Genomic DNA, 19,123 nt, shown 5'->3' with positions numbered 1-19,123 from the left:
AATTTTTCGGCACAGTTTTGGTACCTGTGAGAAGCAAAATATGGAAAGGGCACGAAGGGAACAAATGTTTACAGGATACGATTTTAGCCTGTGTGTTTGTAGTAACAGCAAGAGCGATTTTTACTCCACTACGTATAAAACAACGCACCTCAAAACAAAAAAAAGAACTGTGGAAATGATGGATGACGAGGACCCTCAGTCCTGTCTGGGCGCTCCTCCCGGGTTTATAATGGGAACTTTATTGCATATACCACCCGTGTTGATCCAAAACGGCCTTTCATTTCTCGGCTGAATGTCACACATCGAGGGACGGATAGAAGCTTTAGGAGGCTTTAAGTCCGAGTTTTCCAAGACAAAATATTTGAATTCTTCTATTGCTTTATATCTATTCAGTCCGAAATATTGGCGAAACATGAAGAAAAAACAAGGCAGGAGGAATGTGGTTTTAAATGCGCATTTGATGTGTGTTGCTTTGGGAGGCAGTGATTTTGGGTTTGTTCTAGGGTATACAGAGAACTTGTACGCTTTTGTGTCTAAGCCTATCAATTACTTAATATACCGGCCACGCAGAAAATTATTTTTATTCCACGAACCTGCATGTAGCCTCTGTCTATAACGGTGCATTCGGAAGAACACCGTCACAGAAAGACACTAGAAAGGTTTATTCTCAGGTCTAGTGCAGTGAATATTTACCTTTTATGAATTACTATGGTCTATGAATGAACTGCCCATTCACCGAGCTGCCATGCTACTCCAAAAACAATGCTTGGTGAGATCTGGACCCAGAAATTGTTGATGCAAACTGTTCGCGCAAAATATTCACCCATTAAAAACATCTCCACTCATGCTATGAATTTTTGCTGTTCGACTATTCTACTGCACCATCTTTACCCTTGCGCCACAAGAATTATTGCTTTAGCAATATTTCAGACCGAAATAATTGCCATGAGATAGAATGCGCGAAAATTATACCACATCGAAAACGGAAAAAAATTCTTGCTGCCACCAAAAGCAGGTTTTGGTACAATGAAGGCTAATATTTCATATATTAGCTTGATCTCCGTGTCTACAACTTAAACTGTCTGACCAAAGAAGTGAATGACATTTGATTTCGTTCTTTTTCTGAGAATGTATTCACGCCTTAAAATATAGAAATTCCCATTTATAGAAATAATATAATTTATTTAGTATACTCACCATTAAATAGAGAAGTAGCATCCACAAAAAAATCCCAGAAGAGAGATTTAGCCCAAGTATGGCTCCGTGGTGCTCTACGGAATCGTTCGGAATACGATCATTGCCTTGCATGGTCCTCCCAAAAGCTCTTCCTGAGGTGATGTCGGAAGACGGCGAAGAGAAAAGTGCTGTCAAGTAGCTTTTATCTGCTGCAACGCTCAGAAGAATATCAGACATGAAAGTTCCATGAAAGCTAGCGATTTATGAAAGGACGAAGTTTGCTCATTAGTGCAGAAAGAACAGTTTCTCAAACAGGATACACTTTATTGAAAAGGCACATAGAAATTTTGAAATGCATCTTTGACTATAATACCTTCGTTTCGCCTTTTCACCTTTACAATTGTATGCTAGCTCGCCAGTCACACGGACACAAAAACAAGCCAGTGCTCGACATTTCAGGGAAGGAATTTCGCGGCATTCAACCTTTCGTACTCCTGCCTCAAACAGCCGTATATCTATGAGAGACCATTGACTGAGTTTACGTGTGAAAACAGTTTCATTGCGCTAGCCTGAATGAGGTGTCCCCCTGCCTCGTTTACTCGCAAAAAAAAAAAAACGCTCTGGCCGCTCAACGACCCATTTCTTAAAACTCACGATACTTGTTCTTTCCTCCATCACTGTAGTTAGAGCGTCATAACTGTTTCATCGTGCTTTCCTGGAAGAGAAACACACTTTTGTTGCTGGAATAGCACATGTTTGAAAAACGCTTCTCGCAGGAGATCATTTTGTGGCGTCAAAATAGCATGCAAGAAATAGCATATTGAAGATGCTTAGGCCCTGGCTAACAAGAGCGTTTTAGACAACAGTGCCATTGAATCAAATCGTCCTGCCGGAAGCTTACAACAAGCAGTTGCCTTTAAAAACGTTGTCCTGGATGATCTTCCTACCATATAAAAATGTATTATCTATTCGGCGGCTGATAAAAGCACAAATACGAGCAGCAGCTGTTCCCTGTCGAGAAAAATGTCCTTTGAGTCGATGCGAGATCTCCACGCCATAATTCTTATGTTCTCTCCTCACACTAAAAGAACAACTCGCGACTCAATGTTTCGATGGCGTAGCCGTTTTTAAGGTAACATTTGTGCTTGTAGTAAAACTTTGATCAAAGTACTTTTTGAGGATTGGTTTCTATTTTTTTTATACAACATGAGGCAATGAAAGATTTCTAGCTGATCACCAATGAAAGGAGTATAGACACAACTTTTGGGTTCGTGTCTTCTTTGAAAACGTGCGTAAGGCGTTATTACACATGAATTACCATGTGGTATTCCCTACAGCAGCAGCTGGAAATTGCATTGAATTTATTTGAAATAATATCATTGCCGCCCGACACATTCGGCTGGTTGTCGACATGGGCAGGAAGGCTCATCTGCCTCCCATCTGCCTCCCATGACAGATGGGCCACCTCCTGTTTCTTGGCTCTGACGGATATATACCGGTTTTCTCGTAAATGGAACCTCTAATGCTTTCTCTGTAATGTGCAGCACGCCTGCGAGGAAAACCCACAGTTGTGGCGAATGGCCTCCCGCAAAGGCGAAGGTCGTCAGTCGTTGATGTTGACTTGTCATCCGAAGCTTTGCGCTGGTGTGAGAGCAGCCGCTGATAAGGTGGTCGGTGTGACCGAGGCATCGATATAAACTTCAACAGCTTCTACACTGTGTCTAGTTATACAGCAGTGATACGTGGTTGTCTCAACCGCTGGCATTGTCGAGTTGTTTTGCACACAATGAGCACGCAAAGTTTGCCCACGGCTTCACCATTGCCCACAGGGCCTAAGCAGGAGGAACTAGGAGAACATACCCTGGAAGTAGACTAATTTTAAGGAATCGGAAAGTGCACAGAAAGTAGCTGCCGTTAACCATCTACAGAAGGTGAAAGCGTTTTCGGGATGAGCAAATGTGAATACTTCGAAATGATTCATATAACCAACACGCCATTACGGAGAAGTCAAGAGCTTCCTCAGTTGTACTTTCTGGAGATATGCACCTGAAAAATCGTTTACATATCCTCAGCATAAGCACTGGATGAACTGCCAATGTACGTCAGCAAAGATGTAAGAAGATTTGTTATGTTCATTGCAAAAAAAAAAAGAAACAACTCTATCACATTTCTCCATCAGCGCTCGCCTTTTCCAGCAGTGGACAAATTATCCTCGCTCACTTTTTAATGTCATCTGGCCGATTCAGTCTCTTTTTGCACCACGAAGGGCACAATTAACTTGGGTCTGTTCCCTCATGCATTTCCTCTCTTCCTGATTCTTTTCTTCTCCTTTCCATAGCTTGCTATGAAGACCTCAGCTTAATTTTATTGTACTCTGTCAGTCTCCAAGTTTTCGCCCGTAGGTTAGAACTGGTAAGATACACCTGTTTTATAGTTTCATTTTTTACTGCTGTGGTTGATGCCAGCGGCTGCTTCGTACCCTGAATAAATGTATTCCGTGGTGAAGTCTAGTACTCCCAATCATGCAAGGTGGCAGCACGGTGGGTCCTAGTTACTGGTATTAGCAGACTTCATTCCGAGAGAAGAGAGACATAGACATATGCGACGCGCCTTACAGAAACACGCGTCTGTTAATGTACGAGAGTTGACTACATGGGCACACAAACGTAGCCACTCACAGGTAGTGTCTAGCGCGCAGACGCGAAAACGAATTTCGTTGCAAAAAGAACAGCACTAGTTCCGGCGTACAGCATTTATTGGGGGTCAGTACGATATCTTGTTATGCAATCATGCGGATGGGCAATGTCTAAACTACCCACTGCAGAATGAGGCACGGCCCTACGTCGCGCTATGTGCCCACTGGCGCATTTGGTGCAGGCACTCGTTGCTGCCTGCCCCAAAGCTGCCAGGTTGACATAACGGCTTCTTTTGCTTTCGGGTACAAAGCAATGGTGGAACATCGCTCTACACCGCAGCTGAGGACCCCACAGAAAATCTTTCTCGCCACTAAAGTTTCAGAATGCCGGATGCCGTGTGTGCTAACGTGGAACATGTGTGGACGAATTTAAATGCCCACGATGCCCCTGAACTCTGGCCACGTGTCTGTTCGTCATGCCATGTGATCTCTTGAATACCTCGTAGAGTTTAGTAACATTCGCAATTCCTTCTATCCAACGGCGTCAAATCGTTACTTGATTGAAGTTCCTGTGTACTATGATGTCCTCCAGAATATGGAATCGTTAGTTAGCCCTCCTGAGGGACACTAACTTGCCATGTGCTGTGTTTACCTCTCAGGGTGCTTACTTTTTTTTAGCCTAAGTTGTCGAATGGCATCTTGTCCTCATAATGCATATAGATCCTGCAGGCCGAACATTGGAGTTTGGTGGGGCATAAATATTTTCATAGTTCACTGAAATGCGGAAGTGATTAAGACTGGTGAAGAAATCAACAAACCTGTCTAAGAGAGTCAATGTTGTGGAGGAAATTGCTGAAGCAGGTCTCATTGCAAGTCCTCGAAAGCCCGATTTTAAAGCATCAGCCTTCAGGCCCTTAGTTGGTGGTACTGAAAACGTAGTTAAAATGCATATTTTGCTCATTTTCTGCTTCAGCTGTAGCCTCTTGAAGGAGCGATATATGTAATCAGAAGAGGTCGTTGTATCGTTTGGCCGTGCTGGACTCGATATTTCGATAGGCCTGCTAATAATGCCCATGCTCACAGGATTGGCTCATTCGAGAAGACAAAAATAGTTTTTTGCCGCACGTTTCGTTGCTGGTATAGAGGAGGATGCAGCGTTAGCGTTATATGACGTGTTAAAAAGAGAAAGTTTTGTGTTCGCGTAATAATGTCGCACCCAGTTATTCTTTTCCGCTGTTGCACACATGCGATGCTGTTGGTGTACATACCCACATAACCGGCGAATGTGAGAGAAAGTTGGTGTCTGTGAGCTCAAGGTCAACCAGCACTCAAATATGAAATGGCCGAGGGGTGGAGTGGGGGGGTGGGGGGCGTGTCATTTGAGGCCCTGTTTTCTCCAAATGACCCCTCTCCCCATGCGTCATGCTGAAAGGAGCAATAAAAAACAAACGTTGTACTGCAGAAAGATGATACCGAGCAATTACAAGCAACGCCTAGGAACGCGCGCAAAAAAGTTTTTCCAAACGAGTTCAGGACATATAAATCAGTATATTCGAAAGACAATATGGAGAAAAAACTTGCAATAATTTGGTAGAAATACACGAGAGAGGTTTACGAAAGAAGCACAAACTTAATACCTAGCGCTACTACAGTCGGAGGACCGGAAGATAACGATGTGGCAGTTCCGAAGACTCCTGCGTGCTCCCCCGCTGGTTCCCCTCTAAGCAGTTAGCGGTGCCGAATACTTGGACTCGAGCGGTAGCGCTTCTTGAAAAAGGAAAATCTGCCCGAGGTTGGCGACGCCACTAAACGCCTGACATTTATAGGCCTCCGTTACTGTTAGTGACTTCGTGACCGGGCTGAGACCACACCCATACAATCAACAGTAATGGCGATCTCTGTAATGGCGATTAGGTAGTAATGGCGATTAGGTAGTAAACTGGTTCACTAATTTTTAATAATTAATTTTTTTACTATTACAGTTAGGCGCCTAGTTGCAATTAGATATTTGTAGCTGGTCGTTAGTAATAGCCATATCAGTTTTTAGAATTTCGAAAATGCGATTATCTTCGGCGCTGTGGCTCGAAAAAATTTGGCTTTTCCGACTGGTTACGTGCACTGGAGGGGATGCTTTGGTGAGGGCAATTGCGTTTTCGAAATTATAAAAACTGATATGGCTATTACTAACGACTGGCTACAAATATCTGCTTGCAACTAGGCGCCTAACTGTAATAGTTAAAAAGTTAATTATTAAAAATTAGTGAACCAGTTTACTACCTAATATGATTCACGGGTTTTCTGGTGTCCGCCAACATTGGTAATACTATGCTGCAAAAGCCATATGTTTACCAAGAAAATTCTGGGACGTTGAATATTACACTCCAACTTCCATCCGTATCATTAAGCTCGGACCAGTCAACAAAAACAATATGAAACAATAATTGAATCGTTCAGGTTGTGCGAACCAAGGTTTGTTTATAAATTTTTGGAAACGATAAGATTCCTCGTCGAGTACTACCTAAAAATGCCGTGAGTGCAATATCAGCTATATTGTAACGTAACGTTACAAAGAAGTCTCCTGCGCCGAGGAACACCGGCAGCCAGTCAGGTCAGCACGAGACGGAGCAGAGTCACTTCGTCTTTCTCCAATGGCCCGTTGCGTTCTTCCTCATCTTCTAAGGAAGGCATGTGTCATTGCCCCCCTCGTTTGCAGCATCGCCTCGATGCGGCCGACTAGGAGCATACTGGTGAGTTACGGGCTGACAGATAGTGGGCTTGGTTGGTACAGGAGGAGCACAACACAAAACGGGGTACTATCCGTCTCCAGATCGGTCAGCAGGGCGGCCGTGGTAGGGTTTCATTCGGACGACGTGTACAACGTCAGTGAGCTTGCGTCGTCTGCGGCTTGAGGGGTCTCGGGTGGCAGATTCTACTTCGTAAGTAACGTCACTGATGCGGCGGAGGACACGGTATGGTCCGAAGTACCGGCGCAGTAATTTTTCAGACAGTCCTCGATGGCGAACGGGTGTCCAAATCCATACATAGTCTCCAGGCTCGTAGGAAACGAAGCGCCGTCCCTGGTTGTAGCGATCAGCGTCTAGTTGCTGTTGTAGGTATATGCGCTGCCGTGCCAGCTGCCGCGCTTCTTCTGCACGCTGAGCAAAACTAGCGACGTCCATATCAAGTTCACTTTCGCAGTCGGGGTATACGGGCAACATCGTATCCAGGTGAGTGGTCACTCGGCGGCCGAAGACAAGCTCGAAGGGAGTAATCCGCGTCGTCTCTTGAAGTGCCGTATTGTATGCGAACGTGGCGTATGGGAGAATTTGATCCCAGGTCTTATGCTCTATATCCACGTACATGGACAGCATGTCGGCCAGAGTTCTGTTTAGCCGTTCCACCAGGCCGTTAGTCTGCGGGTGGTACGCCGTGGCCTGTCTATGGCTAGTGTGTGTAAGATTCAGCACTGCCTTAGTCAGGCGGGCCGTAAAAGCTGCCCCACGGTCGGTAATAATAATAGCCGGGGCGCCATGGCGCAATACGACGTCGTGAACAAAGAATGCGGCGACTTCGGTGGCAGTTCCATTTGTGAGCGACGCGGTCTCAGAATACCGGGTCAGGTAATTCGTCGCGACAACAATCCAACGCTTTCCATTAGTTGACTTTAGAAAAGGGCCAAGAAGATCCATTCCCACTTGTTGGAAAGGAGTTTTCGGTGGAGCAATAGGTTGAAGAAATCCGGCTGGTTTCATGGGGGGAGATTTTCGACGTTGACAGTCACGGCAGGTTTTAACATAGGATCGTACTGAAGGTAATAATTTCGGCCAATAATACTTCGCCCGAATTCTGGCAAACGTGCGACTAACTCCCAAGTGGCCGGCGGATGGTTCGTCGTGACAAGCGCTCAAGATGTCAGGCCGTAGGTCCATAGGTACTACGAGCAGGAATGTCTCTTGTGATCTTTCAAAATTGCGCTTGTAGAGAACCCCACTTCGTAAAGTGTATGACTGCAAGCCACGACGAAAAACAGGCGGTACCCGACCACCGCGGCCTTCTAGATACTCGATGAGCGGCGCCAGCTCCTGGTCCTTGCGTTGAAGGTCAGCCATATGAGATTGAGTAATGGCCCCAATGAAGGGAAAATCGTCGGCGTTTTCCACTGCAGCGGAGTTTAAGGGCGCGCGTGATAAGCAATCTGCGTCTTGGTGTTTAAGTCCCGACTTATAAACAACAGTAACATCATACTCTTGAAGACGAAGGCTCCATCGAGCCAAGCGTCCAGACGGGTCTTTGAGGCTGGCCAGCCAGCACAGCGAATGATGGTCGCTGACAATACGGAAGGGTCGTCCATACAGGTATGGTCGAAACTTGCTTATGGCCCAGATTACCGCAAGACACTCCTTCTCGGTCGTTGAATAGTTCGCCTCCGATCGGGATAATGTTCGACTCGCGTAAGCTATAACTCGTTCTACGCCATCTTGCCACTGGATAAGTACAGTCCCAAGGCCAACGTTGCTGGCATCAGTGTGGACGTCAGTTGCTGCGTTTTCATCGAAATGGGCGAGTATGGGGGGCCTGTGGAGGCGGCTTCAGAGCTCCTGGAAAGCTTGTTCTTGATCGCCTCCCCACAGGAAGGGTATGTCTTCTCTGGTTAGTGCTGTCAATGGTTCAGCTATCTTGGAGAAATCTTGGACGAAGCGTCGGTAGTAAGAGCAAAGGCCCAGAAATCGCCGAAGTGCCTTTTTATCGCTGGGACGTGGAAAACTTGATACTGCGGTAGTCTTGTCCGGATCAGGGAGAACGCCCTGTGCACTGACAACATGGCCGAGAAAGCGAAGTTCTTTGAAAGCGAAATGGCATTTCTCCGGCTTGATCGTTAACTGTGCGCCTTTGAGTGCTTGAAGCACAATGCGCAACCGGTCCAGGTGTTGCTCGAAAGTAGGCGAGAAAACGACGACATCATCTAAGTACACTAAGCACGACTGCCACTTCAGACCTGATAAAACCGTGTCCATCATACGTTGGAACGTGGCCGGCGCAGAGCAAAGACCAAACGGAAGCACCTTAAACTCGTATAGGCCGTCGGGCGTCACAAATGCAGTCTTCTCTCGGTCTCTCTGATCCACCTCGATTTGCCAGTATCCGCTTTTGAGGTCTAATGAGGAGAAGTACCTGGCATCGCGTAGACGGTCGAGGGCATCATCAATCCTGGGGAGCGGATAGACGTCCTTTTTGGTCACGTTGTTTAGTTTCCGGTAATCGACACAGAATCTCAGGGTGCCATCTTTCTTTTTGACGAGGACTACTGGCGACGCCCATGGGCTCGTCGAAGGCTGGATTACGTCGTCCGCAAGCATCTCATTCACTTGCGTTTGAATGGCTTCACGTTCCTTAGGAGAAACCCGGTACGGGCGTTGGCATACCGGTAACGTGGCCTCATCGGTTATGATGCGGTGCTTGGCGACAGGAGTACGACCGACCTTGGAGCCAGTGGCGAAGCAGTCTGCGAAATCAGTCAGAAGAGCCGAAAGAAGATTCCTTTGATCGGGCGTCAAGTCCGGGCTAATTTTAACGGTTTGAAGGAGACGGCAAGATGTAGCCTCCTCTTGAGGGTTGGCCCCGGCGGTGCATAAACGAGGCGAGGCAGTAACGTCGTGAAGGAAGGCAACAGCCGTTTCCTTGGCGAGGTGCCGCATCTCCTTAGCAAAATTCGTCAGGAGGACAGTAGCACAACCGTTATGGAGTTGAACCAGTCCTCGAGCAACGGCTATCTCCTTCTCGAGAAGTAGCGGGAGGTGCCCATCCGCGATGCCCTCGTAGTCGTGAAACAAGTCATGACGCACAAGAACAAGCACACTAGACCGTGCTGGCACCCTCACATCATCGTCGACAATACGCAGAACGTTGAGTTCCGGATCCTCGATTTCAATGCGCTCCACGGCCCGTTTCGTCGAGAACGTCACACGCGCTTCTTTCAGGTCAATGACAGCGCCGTTAGTCTGCAGGAAGTCTAGGCCAAGGATCAAGTCTTTGGAACACTCGCGAAGTACGACGAATTCTCCGACATACACAAAACCCCGGATGCCGACACGCGCTGTGCACTTGCCTACAGGGGTAATCAAGTGACTTCCCGCCGTGCGAATTTTCGGGCCGGACCAGTGCGTCAAAACTTTCTTCAATTCGCGGGCGAGACCGTGGCTCATTACCGAGTAATCTGCACCGGTGTCTAGTAACGCCGTTACATCGGCTCCATCAATCTTTACGCGCAAATCGGAGGTAGTGTGTCGGATGCTGTCGCCACCTGTCCCAAGCGGAATGTCGTCGAGTCGGCGTGACGAGGACGGAGGATCTTCAGATTTCGCGACATCAGCGACCCTGCCTCCGAAGGCCGCTGACATTAGTTTTCCCGGCGAGGGCTGGGAGAGCGTCGGCGTCGGGGATAGCTCGGACTTGAGGAACGGTAACTTGTTGGGGACGTAGACCGACGTTCTTGGTAGCCGGACGTAACAGGATGCTGTTGCGCAGCAAGGTGGCTTTCGATTTCAGTAGGCCGCTCGCCATTTTGAGGGCAGGGGTCGTCCGGTGCGAAACCGCGCAGGCCGACGCGGCGGTACGGGCACGCCCGGTAGAGGTGACCTGCTTCACCGCAATGGAAGCAGAGGGGCCGACGGTCGCGGGCCCGCCATACTTGACTCTTACGGGGTCGCTGATAGGTTGGCGCAGGGGTGTAGCGAGGAGGACCCTGCGGCTCCATTGCTGGAGCTGCGGTATTGATACTGTTGTCTTGCGTGGGAGCCCTACGTAGGACGGACGCGTAGGTGGGTCTCGCGTCGAGCTGGTAGGAAACGTCAGGAACTCGCTCAGCTGCCATACGCACCTCGTCCCGGACGACTTCAGCTAGTGATGGAAAGGACGGCGTGTTGCAAGGCATCCGGAGTGCTTGCAGTTCTTCTCGCACGACAGCACGGACGAGGTTGCGTAGTGCATCCATATCGCTTCCGCCCTGCATAGGTAGTGCGTCGGACCCAATGATGTTCACGTCGCGATTGTATTGACGAGCCCGGTGTTGCAGCGTCGTCTCCATGGTGGTAGCCTCACTGAGGAACTCCGCAACAGTGCGCGGTGGGCTGCGCACTAGTCCTGCGAAAAGTTCTTGCTTGACGCCTCGCATCAGGTGGCGCAGCTTCTTGTCTTCTGGCATCTGTGGGTCTGCGCGCTTGAAAAGACGCGTCATGTCTTCATAAAACATGCGCACGCTCTCGTTTTGGCGCTGGTTCCGCGAGTGCAGCGCAGCTTCTGCTCGCTCCCGGCGGTCGGCGCTTGGAAAAGTGGTCTTCAAGTCACGACAGAAGGCTTCCCAGGATGGAAAGGAAGCCTCATGGTTTTCAAACCATGTCCGCGCCGACTCTTCAAGAGCAAAGTAGACGTTGTGGAGCTTACGCTCATCGGTCCACCCGTTATAACGTGCCACACGCTCGAAGGCCTGAAGCCAGTCCTCGGCGTCCTCGAACACGTCTCCATGAAAAGACGGTGGTGTTCGCGGCTGATGGCAGAGGATGTTTGCGGGAAGCCTGCTCTCAGATGTCATTGCCGCAGGTGTTACAGGGGCCCGAGGCTGCGTCGACCTGGTAGCGGCCGGAAGTGGTCCAAATTCCGGGGGCTCTCCACGTAGGCGGCGGCCGAGGCGCTGATGTACCGGAGTAAGCTCCGTAGTGAGAGGTAGATTATGCGCTGGAAGCGTACCCGGCACTGCCTCCACCAGATTTGTAACGTAACGTTACAAAGAAGTCTCCTGCGCCGAGGAACACCGGCAGCCAGTCAGGTCAGCACGAGACGGAGCAGAGTCACTTCGTCTTTCTCCAATGGCCCGTTGCGTTCTTCCTCATCTTCTAAGGAAGGCATGTGTCAATATTGATTTTAGCACAGTGAAATGTTTCCAAATTGTCCGCTTTCGCCATTTTTTTCAAGGCATCGAGCCTTGAGAATTCCTTCCAATCAATAACACGAACCAAATTTATTCGGTTCGGTTTAGTTTATTGCGGATTAACGTCCCGAAGCGACTCAGGCTGTGACGGACGCCGTAGTAAAGGGCTTCAGAAATTTTGACTACCTGGGGTTCTTTAACATGCACTCATATCGAACATTGCACGGGCCTGTAGAATTTCGCCATCATCGAATTTCGACAGCCGTGGTCGGGATCGATTCAGCGTTTTTCGGGAAAGCAGCCGAGCGCCATAAGCACTGAGCCATCGCGGTGGCTCTTCTTTCAAAGAAAAGATTTTGTGACGAGGTATTTGATCAAAAGACAGAAAGAAGCGAGCATAATGCGTGATATTACTGGTTTTTGTCAGAACGTGCAAGCTTTCGTGCTACTTGTGATGACGAAAACTGAGAGTGCCGTTAAAACTGGAGCTTCAGATTTGTGAGCATTTCACGACCGGTGCTTTTTATCGTCCGCCCAATGACGGCTTGCATGCTTTTAAGGCGAAAGCCTTTATTAGCTCATACTCGTGACCATGACTCTGTCCATCCGTCCGTTACTTCTGAAGTGAAAGTCATAACTAGTCACAACTGATTACTAACTAGTCCTTAACCAGAACTAAATCCTAAAATCTTGTGCATGGCGAGAATCTAACCACCATCCTTCCGTACCATAGCCGAGCGTGCTAACTACTACGCTACGCCGAATTCCTGCCAGCGCATATGGAGTTCTCCTTCTCTAGCGTGAGGGCGCTGGAGAGCGTTGCGGGAAAGGCTTTCGCCTCATCGCACTTTATATCGCCAAAGTGCTCCCTCGAAATTTTTATGCTCTCTTCAATGTTACCATCAGTATTTGAACCGAATATTATTATACTGCAGGTGAATTTACTTGCTCCGTGTACAGGGGGAAAATTAGTTAGTTTCGCTCACTTGCCAGTCAACTCCGTGAAGACTGTTGAGTGGCCTAACCCCGCCACACGGCAGTTTTCAATTTCACGCAACACCTGTTCGCCCGTTTGTTTTTACCTAATTGGTGGAGCATCTCAGCGTGGCACGACTTAAATGATGGTGGCATTATAGTGGCACACTTTTTAAGTCCTACACTGTAAATCTATGTGCGTACCTCACAAAGCGTGCTATTAAAAACTGAGGGGATTCTAATAATATTACTCAGAACCTAAAACATGTCGTAGACTGGGAATTTTTTTAAAGCATTGCCTCCACTGTCTGTGAACGACGGTTTCAGTTTACACACAAACTTTTCCACTTGAGTGATGTATATACACCTTCTGTAGTACTTTCGGTAAAACGGAAAAGGTCTAAGCCATGATAAATTATAGAAATAATGGCGCCTATAAATGCCGTAAGTGAACATTTAAGCTCTAAGTCAATAGTATAACAAGGCTGCATTTTTATGCCTTTATCAGTTCACTGCGGTAATAAGATGGGAAATTAAATCACCAAAAAGTGTTCCCTTCACTTGGGTAAAGAATCGAAGGTAATCTACATGGTTTGCGAGGATTATTATCTCGCTGCTGACAGAGCTGAGCTCAGAATTCCACCCACAATGGACGCATGATAGTGTTGGCTGAGCAAACAGAAAGAAAGATAATTTTGCCCAGCCCAACCCGCCACCCTTAATGGACAGGGGTAATGTTGTAACTACGATGCAGATAAGACAACCTGCTTTATTCAGTATTTTGCTGTCATCTGTCAGACATCATTGCGGGCCTTACTACGGTTTTTCTTAGCGGCTCTGCTGTCTGTGGTCTTTGTTGACAGCTCTCGAACTATGAACCTTTTCAGAAAATGGAAATATATTGTCCTCATGACCGTGATGGTGGATGCGCCTATTCAGCTGTGATATATTACTAATTATATGTGGTTTTTAAGAAACCATTAAGCAGTTATGAAGTTGGCCGATATAGTAAAATAGGAAATGTAGTATGGAATCAGAAAAGAGGTCTTAGGAGCTAGGTTTTAAAATACATGCCCATTTCTTAACAAGCGTTCTTGTAAGACACTGTACTATGTATTGTACAGGAATATCAGCACCCTCAGTTTAAAATATTACCTTTTTGATTTCTTTTCACTACAGCTTCACAACGAGACGCTTCTGTTCCGCGACGAATTGAGTTTTCCACAGGCTATTCAGCTCATTCGATAACTATCTCCAGAATGACCGCCTTCTGCTTGATTTTCATAATGCATTCGTGAAAGTTTGTTATGCTTTGCCCTTTCGCAATTATCTCTTCTTGTCCTGCCTCGAAACGTGCTTTTTTGGCTGGAAGCCCTATCTTACTAACCGCGGACCACTAAAATGATACATATCCTCGAATCAGCAGCAAGGCATGTGATCTCCATAATAGCTTAGGGCTCTGTTTAAGGCCTACTCTTGCATTTATTTTCTGAGTAATAATACATCTGATATGTCGTAAAGTTTGAAGATATACGCGGATGCCTGTGTTCTACACACAATGGTTAAAGGTGATTCCGGCAGCCTTACCTTCACACACACTGCTTGATACCACGGCCATTGTTGTGAAATGTAGTTCATGGCCCTCAATATTTTTGTGTGTTATAATTTCTTCTACCTGAATGCCGAACTGTCTTTTGTCCTAGAATTAAAATTTTTAAAGAGCTTCACTTCAAGTTTATGAAGCTTTGTATGCGGTCGTTACTTTTTCTCCAAACTTCACTTTAATTTCAAAGTCCAGTTGTTAACTTTGAAGGCTGGACACGCTACTAAATGTTTAAACATTTAGGAGAAAGTGCACCAGATTACTAGGAAACACTGCTTACAATAAACGTAAGGCATTTTCTGGATGATTCCAGTAAAGTGCGGTAACTGTTTATCAGCTATTCTCAAATAAACCAAGGGGACACTTAAGTCACCTCGAGTGGAACGCGACAGCTTGAGAACCAACGTTGCTGGTTGATGTCTCTGTCTCGGTGTGATTTACTTCGCTACATACACAATGTGATCACGGCAATTGTATCTTTGTTTGAACACGCATAATAATGCGTTCAGTATATAATCGTCACGTGCCTCTTGATACCTATCTTCGATGTCTTCGTCAATGTCTGTAGCCCAGATGCCATCGGCACCTTCCACCCCACTGGTTTAAGTCTGCTTACCCGCACTTCCACGGCTGCCCGGGGGGTGGGAGAGATCAACAACGCTTATAGGCGGCCTTGTGTCGTCATCACTCTCTGGACCAATCATCGACACCTTTCCCAAGCGACTCCAAACTGTTGTTAGACCCTTTCATGGTTGAGCGGGAAAGAGTGCAACCTTGATCACGTGAACTTTTGGGGTAGCCACTCTTACCACCAATCAGAGAATTTCGGGACAGGTAGCACCTGGTTTTTCTGCTTATGTGGACACTAATGTTGTTCAAAGCTAACGGCCACACGCGATAGAGCCATAGAGCGATAGAGCGATAGCCACTTCGGCGCATCTTATTATAAAAATTCGTACCAGAGTTTCAGATATTATGCACCGGGTTGAGTTAGCCGATCAACAATTCCGCGGGGAGTGATTTCCCCTGACATTCTCACCGGCAATTTTTTTTATTCAATGCATTTGGATTAAGAAAAATATGTGCGGTGGCCAGGTTGTGCGTCCGAGCGGTGAGTCCACTATGCTTAAAGGATTAAGGAAATCTACACCCACGCATTTGCGTACATGTCTTCGTTTTTTCTACGCACAGAGTGAAAGAAATATGTGGCTTCCCAACATCAAGGAGCCAGCAGCTGATGGCAGCGTTGTGAATGTAGTTATACAGCACTTATGATAGGATATACCTTGATTGCTTTCTTCTCCAGTGCGTTAGCTCTTTTGTCGCCGTATTTGTTCCTTAATGTATGCAGATATCTTCGTGTGTGTTCAAACGGCAGTAGGCTGTGTGAATTCTAATCGTCCTAAAAGCTCCAGACCGGTGCTTTGTTTGCCGCATCTATTTTGCTAGAAGACTGATTCGTGCAGTGCGCAGTCACTGAGGTGGCAGAGTACTACTGGTTGCTCAGATTTTTAAAGTACTCTGTTCAGCACAACGTAGGGAACTTTTATGCCTAAGTATATATTATTTATTTCTTTATTCCAATACCTATCTATCCGCCCTCAAAGGCATTAAGGCAGGCTGGGGCGGGTATGGAGTGGCCTTTAAAAGCGCACGACCACTCACCTCCACCAAGGTGGCGATTGCAGAAAACAGCCGCCGTATTTGGTCCAGAATGTATACAGATATCTGCGTGTGGTTTTTGCTATACCCGTCTTGGTCGACGTGTTGGTCATACGCTTTTAAAGGCCAATTCACCCCGCCCCCCCCCTCCCCACTCCATCCTGCTGTAATGCCTTTGAGGGCGACATATAGTTATTGGAATAAAGAAATAAATAATGTATACTTAGGCATAAAAGTTCCCTACGTTGTGCTGAACGGAGTACTTTCAAAATCTGAGCAACCAGTAGTACTCTGCCTACTCAGTGACCGCGCACTGCACGAGTCAACCTTCTAGCAAAAGATGTTCGGCAAAGGAAGCTCGGGACTTGATCTTTTAGAATGATTGGAACTCACACAGCCTAGTGCTTTTTGAAATCACTGAGGTCTCAGAACGCATGGAGACACCACATGGTTTATGCAGGTCTGACGTCCGTAATAGACTCAGGCTATAATTAACGTCGAAATGAAGGATTCCGAAAATTTCGAACACTTGGGGTTCTTTAGCGTGCACTGACCACGCTCAGTACACTAGCCTCTATAATTTCGTCTCCATCAAAATTGTATAGCGCGGCCGAGATCGGCCCCGCGTATTTAGGGCCAGCAGCCGATGCGCCGTAACGACTGAGCCACCACGGCGGTAAGGGCTGTTTCTACTAAATGTATTATCAAGTCACCCAAGGTTCTGTTCTGATCTGAATTAGGCAAGAAAAATTACGTCCCATCTTCGCCTCCTCATCATGATATTGGCCAGAGGTAGAAGGCCTGGTCTGTGCTACCATGTTCAAAAAGTCGAAAAGTTTAAAACTATCTCCTGCCCTCCGCTACAATGCAACTTCTAAAGTTTGTGTTGCATCAAGACATTAACCGGCTCTTGCTGTTGACGTTTATTTGGAAATAGTCTATGAGCGCATTCCGAAAAATGTTATATGTAAAGCCCCGACTACAACTGCACTTCCAAAGCGCACGCGTGGACGCCGAAGCCTATCTGTGCATACGAGTGGCTTGAGACGTGAGTAGCCCGGCAGGGATATATCTACGATATCACTTCCCGCGTTTCGGAAGCAGCGACCAGTTCTCAAAAGTCTACAGAAAGTTACTTAAGTTATTATAGTTGGCGTGTGAGGGGGACCAAGCCATCACCAGGAACATGGAACAGGGTACCTCTTTTCGGCGCCTGGCAAGATAAACAGTGGGATTATAGTTATAGCAACTAAACGGCGCGAGAAACGGGACAGGAAGACAAGAAGCGAGAAACACAACGCCCAACCTGCGCCAAGTCTCCGCGGAATCCCAGTCAAAGCCCCTTAAGTTACAACGGTCAATCTACTTCCGCAGTAGACGCTAATGTCTGTATTCTAAGGTGAGTCCCTGCTGAAAAGAAGTTCTATAATGCAATAACCTCCTAGAGCCTTCATGATAGAATATCATTCAATCTGTAGGATATATCACACAGTTTTGTTGTATTCTATGACATCTCAATGATGACTGTATGATTTTACAAAAATGTATGACATTTGAATGATAATTTTGTATGATTTGTATGATAAGTGTATGATATTTTTATTACAAACTGTAGGAGTTTATTGCATCATACAACTTTTTTCAGCGGTGTTTTGTCTCGGTGATTTTAGGTACCTTGAGAGTTAGATGATTTGGTTGCATGTATTTGCATGGACTGGAGCCACGAGGTATAAGTTTTATTAGTACCAGAAGCTTGAGAATGGGCGCCAAACATTTTTCTCACCCATTATTCTTGCCTACCCGAAGCCGCCTCCAGGTATTAGGACGGCTGAGTGCTTTTTTAATCCATCGCATGTATTCATATACCTCGGGAATGATTTGAATATTCCTCTTGCTTTTAACACATTCATTACCGGTCGAAATCACCCCAACTTGTATTGACTTTCCGTTGGAACCGAGGAGCGTCACCGGTCCACCGGAGTCACCCTGCAAGTATTCATAGAAAATGACGTCTAGGTCAGATTTTCTTCACTATCATGCCTGAACATGGCAGACAGAAAGTACGCATGAATGAAGGTTTCTTTTTTTTTTTTGATCTTGAAAGTTTCCTACAAGCATAGCAATCACGAAATGGGCCTCTAGAAATCAGGGAGGAGTGTGAATAATTGCGTACAAGCGATTTTGTAGACTTAGTACCAATGCTAGTCAACGTCAGCGTTCATGGTGACTTTGAAGCTACCTTCATGCCTTTATGGGATTGCTGTCTTTGCCCTCATCTTCATTTCAGAACACCGAATTTTCTCCTGCGCTCGTGTTCCGTGGAAGAACACCGGATATCCTGAGCTTTCCACAGCTGTAGCGAAAAAGCGACTCACAGGTGGCGTTCGTTACCAGAACCACTTTCGACATCGCCGACTTTGAAATTGCTAGCGGGTGGTTTTGTTATAAAACGCAAATTAGCTGACTCCGTTATGATTGAAACTAAGTAATTGGTTATTCCCCGCCTTCAAACAAAAAGATAGCTTATTTTTTAATTTTATCTTAAGACTGCAAATATCAGGAATATGAAAGATGTATTCCCTATATCTGAGCATATTGTCACGTTGTAGTGACGGCAGTCCAGCGGTCAGTAGGACACCAACAAGACTTGGAAACGAAGCTCTTTATTTGGGCTGACTTGCGACCGCAAAAGACCTGAATCACTCGGCGGCGGCGTAAGCAACAAACGTGCTTACGCCTGGAAACATGTAGGTGCAGCTCGGCATGGCTGTGATCAATCGAGATTAGTCCGGTCGCTTCTCGCGTCACGAACAGAACTGATAACACCCCTTTTCTGCGGCCTTGCGCGAACGAACGGACACTACAATGATACGTGGCAATATTACGATGAGGTTAAACCGTCTTCTTCCACCAATGGTTCTTGGTAGTGCAATCGTTTTTGATTTTTGTTCTTTCATGAACACATTGTTCTTTGTGCTCAGTTTTTGCGTGCTATAAATTACTACCAGTTTGCTGTCTCATTAAAGAGAAATATTCAGCGGCTACAAGTATTATTGCTTATATTTATAAGCACTGAGTTGAGTATGACGTTAGCATGCCGATATCAAGGCTACTCAAATGGAATTGCCTACGCCCACAACAATGGAAT

Source organism: Amblyomma mixtum, chromosome 9, assembly GCF_055824585.1.
Source record: "Amblyomma mixtum isolate Tamu chromosome 9, ASM5582458v1, whole genome shotgun sequence".
NCBI lineage: Eukaryota > Metazoa > Arthropoda > Arachnida > Ixodida > Ixodidae > Amblyomma > Amblyomma mixtum.
The sequence above is the reverse complement of the archived record's forward strand: the minus strand, read 5'-3'. Positions refer to the sequence as shown.